Source organism: Pinus tabuliformis, chromosome 8 (genome assembly GCF_031772625.1).
Source record: "Pinus tabuliformis cultivar Carrire ecotype Pingquan chromosome 8, CPIR1, whole genome shotgun sequence".
NCBI classification, from domain to species: Eukaryota; Viridiplantae; Streptophyta; class Pinopsida; order Pinales; family Pinaceae; genus Pinus; species Pinus tabuliformis.
Window position 1 is genome coordinate 1,837,356,391 of NC_142294.1, and position 9,198 is coordinate 1,837,365,588.

General features: G+C 38.7%; 1 pseudogene; it reads left to right on the forward strand.

Moving 5' to 3' along the window:
- Positions 1-7,689: 7,689 nt before the first annotated feature.
- Positions 7,690-8,862, forward strand: LOC149243620 (protein STABILIZED1 pseudogene; annotated as a pseudogene).
- The last annotated feature ends 336 nt before the right edge of the window (positions 8,863-9,198 follow it).

Below are 9,198 nucleotides of genomic sequence, written 5' to 3' on the forward strand. Positions count from 1 at the left end.
ACTTGGACAAGTGGCAGACTCATTCCTCAAGGTGTCAATGCCCAGGAAGCTTCCAAAATGACACTTGGATCAGGGAATTCGACTGGTGATGAGTAAGAGGTTCCAAATCTCCAAGTGGAAGTAAGAATCTCCAAGTGGACTCAAGAACTGAAGTGGGAGAGGACACTAGTCAGCTTCATGCCAGCCTCAAGCTGACTCATCCTTTCTCCAAAACTCCTATATATAGAGCTCTCTCATGAGGTCTAAGGAGGCTGGATTGTATTGCAAAGAATTGCTGTTGGATTGTGGTTGGATCATTGGGTGTTTATGCTTTTGAAAGGGGCTGAAGAAGGAATTCCTTGCTGCTAGGAAGGAGATGCTGGGTTGGAACCCTATGGGTTGTATCTCTTCCTGAACCCTGTTTATCAATCAATAAAGCTTCTTGGTCCTTTCCTATATGCTGGTGTTTATTGTATGATTTGCATTAGTGTATTTGATTTACTTCTAATCCTGAATCATTTATGAATATGCATATTTGCCTTTGTATTGTGTCCTTCTCTTGTTGCATGTAGCTGCTCTCTTGTCACAGGTAGCTGTTCTCTTGTGATCTTGTGGGTGCAAAAGCGAGGAGGCAAGTAGCTGTGGACACACAAAGCGGAGAGGATCTAGATCGAGGGACAACCGAAAGATAACGGTAAGTCTACCAATATCCTCTCTTTCATTTTCATAAAGGAAAGAAACTGAAGTAGCTGCATTCGTTTGTTGCTAAGGCACTATCACGCCTTAGGAGGATAGGATCGTCCTGCATAGGCATTTTTCCCCACAACACTAGTGCTCACATTACTTGACCTGCAACAACCATTTGAGATTGAGACATATGCCTCTGACTATGCTATAGGGGGAGTTCTTACACAGCAGGGGCATCTGGTGGCATATCACACTGAGACACTTTCAAACACAGTCCGAAATTATCCCACCTTTGACAAAGAGATGTATTCCATTATGAAAGCCTTCTGAAAATAGAAGCATTACATTCTGGAGAATGAAACGGTCATCCACACAGACCACCAACCCCTGTTGTTCATGCAAAGACAAGGAAAGTTGTAGAACGATCACCATCAGAAATGGTCCACATATCTGCAACAGTTCCATTTGAATATCAAGTACAAGAAAGGAAACACCAATAATGTTTCAAATTGTCTCAACTGAGCACCGGTTAAGGCGCTGACCACTGTGCTCAACTCTTGTGGACACGAGACTTTGGGTGGCCGCATCTTTACAAGAGCAGTGCAGAATTCGGCAACACATACCAGTTGCTCCTGGATGGTAAGCAAGTTCTAGATTTTTTCCTCTAGGGCACACTATTATGTCACATGAGACACCTCTATGTTCCTTCAATAAAGCATGCCAAGATGATTTTGAAGGTGCACTACAGTCTAGTCACTGGACATTTCAGAGTCGAAAAGACAATGGCAGTGTTGAAAAAGTATTTTTATTGGTTGAACCTTCGATAAGATGTTGGGAAGTACATATGGTCTTGCATTTCCTACACCATTGGAAAATTGAAGATCAAGAAGCAAGTCATATATACTCCTCTACCTACTCCTAGTCGGCCTTGGGAATCCCTCTCCATGGATTACATGTCGGGCCTTCCTTTTACTAAGCATGGAAACGACTGTGTTTTCGTGGTTGTCGACAGATTCTCTAAGATGGTCATCCTAGTGGCCTACAAGAAGAGTATCATAGTAGAAGCCACTGCTAAGCTCTTCTTTGAACAAGTGTGGGTACACTTTGGGATCCCACAGTTCATTATCTCAGATTGGGACAACAGGTTCCTGAGTACATTTTGGTCAAGCCTCTAGTTGATGCTAGATACCAAGCTCACTAAGTCCATGACCTTCCACCCCCAAACTAATGGCCAAACAGAGGTCGTCAACATGATGATCATGCATATTCTACACACGTACAACTCGAAGCATCCATGCACATGGGATGAAAGCCTCCCCTATTTCCATCATAGCTACAACATATCTCTCCATAGCTCAACTAGCCACAACCCCTTCCAGGTGGGATTAGGATTCCAACCACTATGTCTCATTGATGTGGCCATACATTCTGCAGCTGCTCAGGCAGATTTGGCTCATGTTTAGTCTGAAGCTAACAGGGCTAATAACTTCATTGATCACATTTAGCACATCCTCCAGCAGTTCCATGACATATTGGATAGAGACAACATTAAGTACAAGCAGTGTCATGATTAGCATCAGGTGCCACACAAGTTCCAGGTGGGCGACAAAGTTTGGTTACATTTGTAGAAGGAGTGCCTCGCTAGGTCACACCACAAGCTTCGCCTGCTCCAATATTGGTTATACACCATCACCAAGGCTATAGGGTACAATGGCTTTGATCTCAACATTCCACCATTATTTGGCCTGCACCCAATATTTAATGTGGACCGACTACAACCATACTTTCCCTAATGTTTGACACATCTGATGTTGTTGAGCAACTGACACCAATAGAGCTCAACCTGAGTTGCAACAAACATGACACAACTGATAGGATCATGGACACACATATCAATAACACTCACCATCATAGGATCCAATTATATCAAGTTGTCAAAGTAGGCTAACTCCTTCACCAAGGCAAGTGGTTCACCAGGGACTAGGTTCAACAGAAATTTCGTCACCTCATGGAGGCTCTACACACAATGGGGACCATTTCTTCCTAAGGGGGGATGACTGATCCAAGTGGATATTGGTAGCCACCCACCTATTCTACCTATACCTCTAGTCGGTTTCATAAGTTTCCTTGATTATAGTAGCATTTACTATTTTTAGTAGTTTTTCGGGTCCTTAACTTCCAAAGTTATTTTGACCCCCTAAATCATATTTTTTGAGGTCATCAATTGGCCCTTCTTTATAAAATCATGTAGTACTCGAAGATATGTTTCCAACGAGGTATCGTAGATGCCAAGTGAAGATCATATGACCAAGTTACAACCTCGGGAAGTTGGCTGCCCAACTAACCCCAATAGGGCCCACAAACTCTTGGTGTTTCATCTCCTGGGGGTAGGGTTTTGGTTGTTTATGGTTTTCCTTTGTTGTTCAATAAGCCTCATTGTAATAGAGTTCAAAGGCATGTAGCTGCCACATCTCTTCTCAGAGATAAGCTACCATTGCTCGAGCTAGTTTATTTTCATTCTACTTGTAAACATCTTTCAGTTCTTTGATATTAATGAAATGAAGATTTATTTATGTTGAATCTCTACATTTAAGTTTATATATGTATTCTATTGCATTCCTACATAAGTTTGGATCAGAAAAGTCCCTTAGTTAGTGCAATCTCTCTTCCACTTGGTGTTGATTATGTTACCACAAAACTGTTGTTAATCAATTGCGCTCATATTGTCCCTGTGAATTTACTGATCTTCTTTACCAAAACTAATCCCCAGCGTCACCACTACCTGCTAGAACTTCTACTGGGTTCTACGAATTTTCCTACCACCTGCACTAGAAAATCGACCCCTTTGCGTCGTAGTTCGAACTGCATGGCTGGCTATGTGCAAATCTGGAGAAATTGTGTTGTTGCTCCCTCTGAAGTGTGAATTTCTCCCTCTTCGTCTCTGAGCCACTGATTTGTAACACTTGCTCTGATACCATGTGAAATTTTCCTTGAAATGCAGCAACTGGAATTAATTATTCTGATTGATTAAATTATGTAATTTATTTTGTTATGGAAAAATAATGAGTTATTCATACTGCAATTTCTTCACAATAAAAAACGTTGCAGAAATAAAAATGTTGGAAAATGAGAAATATTGAGCACACGCAAAAAAAGTTATGACACCATTATTTTTTGACAATTGTCCCTAGAAAAACCCAATGTGGCAAAATCGATGCAACAGATGAGGGTTTTATTATTATGCAATAGTGAAATTCTAAGTACAACTAGATACCAAAACATGGCAATCCTGAGCAAGATAATCTGGAATAAATATTAAAGGAAATTCTCCCTCCTCCATGGGCAATCCTGCCACAACACCACTCAGTAAAACTGACCATCCAAAGTCCCTACGTAGGCCTCTAATTGTAACTCACACTCCTGGAATCTACCTCAGAGTCTAACATCTTTCTTGTTGCTACTACTGAAAGTGGTCCTCCAAACTACTGGAAAACTTTCCCAACCTTTAGAAGTTGAATCAAACCCCTACTCAGCTAAATTGATCTTCCACTCTGAAGCTTCCTGCGCAGTCCCTGTTTAGCCTCTAGTGGAATAGATCTACCTCCTACTGATGCCTCTCTAAAACTGGAAATATTCCTCCAAAATCCCTGTCTTTGTGTCCCCTCTCTAGCTCAAACTCTCTCTACTTAATCACTATAGCTAGGAAGCTCAATTTTCGCCAAGGAACTCGACCTTTTGTATATTTTTCTCCAACCCCATCGACCTCCTCTTATAATCTCTTGTTAATTCCTCATCAATGGTTAAGATCATTCTTGAGTTGATCCATGTTAGTTTCTAGATAATTCTCACCTTTCTCAACTAATTCTTGTAAATTAATCATTTTTCGTAAGTTAGACTATGGAAAAGTTTAATTACTGACTAATTAACTTAATTGAGACATCTCTGGGTGTTTTCTCCTGAAACTTTTTCTGGGTTTTAGAGTTCTTGTGTTTCTAAGGCTCTTTAACCAAAGTTGATACTAGAACACTTGTCCAATGCTACTAAATCATCAAAAACTAACATACATCAAGTATAAGGGCCTCCACTCTTCCCAGGTTTTTGATAACTTAAGTGTTTTGTTATCCTAATTTATCGGTATTTTCTTTAGAGATTACTTAGTTAATCTCAATTTTGAATACATGTACCCACTTGTAGTAATCAAGAACAAAGGAAATTTCGTGTCAAAAATACTAGAATGGATTCTAGTAGTTGTATTTCCCAATATTTGTATCTTTGTTTTGTTATCTTGACATAGATCTTACTAATATAAATTCGTCAACTTTAGTTTTAATAAAAAATATTTTCCCCTAAAACGATATGTTATATTATCACATTGATATTAACTAATTTAATAATGAAATTTAAATACAAATTAAAAATTGTTGATGTATTGTCAGAATATATGTGACATATAAACAAAGATATAATAGAGATTAGGTTTTAGCATAAATTCATCTTAACTCTAGATGTATCATACATTGAGAAAGATCAAATCCTTTGATGTTGCAAACCTTTCCTAAAGTCTTTTTAATTTAAAGTAAATTTTTCCTTGAGGGACTTGATCCCTCTTAGTTGGGTTGTGTGTTACACACGTGCATGTGTGCACGCACTCCAAGTGTTAACTCCTTGTAAAGCATAGAAGGAATTACATATCTACCTTAACCTAATCAATGCATCATTGAAATGTTTTAACATGTGGTTCCTCATAAGAGGTCACAAGTTCAAATCCAAAGAAGGGGTAGAGTATCTACACCTTCATAAATTTTATCACTCAAATCATTACATGAAAATGGCTTATGTGTCCCACAAACAAGGGGTTCTCATTATCAACTAGTCTCTGGATTGGCATCACCTTTGGTGGAATAAGGATGCATAGTCTTGGTTGGACCATTAGGGAATACAGGAGCATATCATCTTGTAGAATATGGATAATCTTAAAAATATTATTAATTTCAAATTTAAGGAGAAATTATGGGGCAATAAAAAGCTAGAGGGAATGAAACTACGATATTATAAGGAGGTGATCAACCCCAATCTCAAAAACCAAATTTTTATTTTTTGTCTTGACTAGTGTTAGGAAGAAAATTAACATTGCCAAGATAATAACTATTTCTCATGAGTTTGATAGTGAGGTTGGGTGTTAGTTAGTTCCCAAAATGCCATTTGATGAAAGAGTTTGTCACCTATGTGATCCTAAGAAGGTTGAAGATGAAAAACACTTTGTCTTAGAGTGTCCATCTTATACTCACATTTGATCCAATTTTCAAAATTTTGTCATGCTATTAACCTTCATGACCTTTTAAGTTAGCGGAACTATGATGATCTAGGAATGCTTCTCTCACTGCTTTATGAGGATAGAAATAAAATGCTATTTTTTTTTATTAATCTCTTACCTTTTTAAAGTCCAGTAGACATATGGGTTATGAAAAGGCTGCTGGCAAAAGCTCTAGAGCAAGTTGCTACTGAGATGGTGGAGATTGCGCAGGGGGGCCCTGATATGCGCAGGGAATTAAGTTTCATCCGCATTGCTCTGGAGAGGCAAGAGGAGAAACTAGATGAAATACAACAGCTGCTGAAGGGAGTTCACCAGGGTGCAGATGGAGGAGCAAACCAGCAACCTGCAATGGACGATGTTTGAAAAAAGATATGTTCAGGAAAGCTCATAGTCTTGTCAATTATAGTTTTTTGCATGTTTTAGATAGGGAAGTATATTTTTTAAAGACTAGTAGAATTAGAAGATCTCAAGACTGTCTTGTTTATCTTGCTAGGATTATCAGACTTTGGGCCTTTTATTTTTGGTCGGCCATTAAAAACTATAGATGGCTTAAATACTCGGTTTCCCCATGTGGGCGAGTTTATAATGTTTTTGATACTATGTAATGTTTTATTTTCTATCCAGTAATAGAAAGAGTACCACCTCAGCTTACAAAAAAAAAAAGTCCAGTAGACATATAGGTCTTATTGGATATTATTAATCATATATATCTCCCACATTGAAATAAGTTTTATATTATTAATATTTCTTTAAACGTCATGTGTCAAATCTATATTAAACATAAACATGAAAGAGATTACACGTTTCCCAAATAGAGAAGTAGAAAGAAATTTTTTACATTCATTTACTTTATATATATTTATTTATATATATAAAGCTGATATAAAGTTATTTTCTTCAAGTTAGATATTAAAATATTTTATTTATGATCAACATTGAGATATTTTTTTGTTGTTAGTATTTTCTTAAATGCCACATGGTAATTTCAAGTTGACCATGAAAGGAATTAGACATATCCTTCATCTTGAGCAACCACCATTGAAATTTTTTAACTATAAGAATTTTTTCTTTAGTTGTCTTATACGAAGAGAGATAATGTTGATAGTGAAACTGTTTATTTGATGTGAACATTGAAATATTTACACCGAAGGTTTTTTCTTTGTGGGCTTGGGGTGAGCAGACACTGTTCACCCCAGCCAATCCCCTCACTCCATTTTCGTCGTCCTCTGTCCAGTTAAAATCCAATACATGGAAAAGTCACTCGGGTTCACATGATGTATAGGCGAGTGAGGCAATAAAATTCAGTTCACGACGTACATGCGAGCAAGGAAATAAATTGTTCAATCGACTACATGGATCGACATATAGGCTTAATTGTCAATCGAAGGAGGTGTTGATGCCACTGAGAGGGTCTGCAACTTGACATAGTGATTACTTGTGACTGCTACCATCATTACTCCTAGTTATAGGAAGGATGTAGGTGTCAGTTGTTCCCTGGCCCCAGATGGATTTTCTCAACAAAATACCCCCCACCAAACTGTGTGGTATGGCTCGACTGAGGGGCCACAAGGTTCACCACACGATTTGATATCAGTCTTGCGAGGGTTGCCCTGGACCGGTCCGCCACCACCATAGGCAATGTTGCAACATGTAGAGGGTGGGCAAGGGTGGTGCCAGTGTCGTGGGTGTTAAAGAGGAGAAAGAAGTAGATGACGAGAGGCAGAGGGTGGAGAAAGGGCGGTGCCACTGCCATGGGTGTCGAACAGGAGGAGGAAGTAGATGATGAGAAGGGATATGATAAGAACCAAAAGTTCGATGAATTTGAGGGTAATTATGTGGGTTTGTTTGACTCTTCCGAATATGATAAGGACGACAAGGAAGTCGATGTAATATGGGAGATCATTGATAAAAGAATGGAATCTCACTACAAGGACCAGTGGGAGGCGAGGCTAAAACAAGAGATTGAGAAGTACAAAGCCTTAAACCCAAAAATTATAGAGTAGTTTGCAAAAAATTGTAGAGAAGTTTGCAAATATTAAGAGGAAATTGTATACGCTCTCCACCAAGGAGTGGGAAAATATACCAGAAATTGGGGATTATTCACTTCAGAATAAAAAAAGAGCTTTGAGAGTTTGGTCCCATTCCAAATACATTAATTGAGAAGGTCGGGCAAGAGAAGGAGCACGCTAGTGCATTGGATCTGAAAAACAAGGTTGTGGGTGGCACGGAGACACCATGGGAGCATAAGCCAATGATCGATTTCACAGATGTTGGAGAGGGGAGAGGTACTATGTTGTCTTTAAAGCTCGATAGACTCTTTGATTCAATTTTAGGATTGACTGTCATGGATCCTAAATGGTATATGATTGATCTCAAGAGTATGGAGATTACCAACGACACAAAGATTTCATATATTAAAAAGGCCAGATTGTTGCTAAAGTTGGCAACTCGGATTAACCTAAAGCATCCTCCTGGTTGGATTGTGATGACGAGGCTAGAGGAGGTTGCAGAGAAGATACAGGTTGCACGACATTTAATTAAAAATATTGTGAAGATTTCCTAAAGAATGAAGATGTATGGTTGGAGGCTTGCATATTGGTGAGTCCGGATGAAGCCAAAGATTTTGTTGCGCATGGTGTAAAGGTGATCCCCAATTCGGTGAAACCATGTATGCAAGCTTCAAATCTTGAACAGGATGATTCAAACAAGAGTCAAGTGTTGAGGAAGGGGTTGGAGCATATTCCAGACTCTGTGAGGCTTTAAAGGCTATGGTGGAGTTGGGAAATGAGGAGGATGCCTAGATTTTGCTTCACAAGGCATTGGAGTGTTGTCCATTACATGTTCCTTATGAGCTCGTTAGAGTCCATAGAGATGACTCATAAACTATGACACCGTATAGATGACGTGTAAACTACGATAGTGACTAAGAGTGGATCAAATAGAACCATGGAGTTGATTCATATATAGGTAAAGCATCTATAAGAAAAACAAATTTCCAAATTGATAGGGAATGTTACCATGAAAATTTTTATTGGCAATGTCAAGCATTATATGAAATGAGAGATTGCTAAGAAGATGAGAGATTATACCTTGCAATTCCTTGGATGAAACATTGAGTGAAACCACTCTTTATCTATGCCGACTGCATATGACACCTCTCCACTCGTAGAATGAAACATTGGTTTTCCACGAAGTGGTTAACGATTGAGATGGATCAT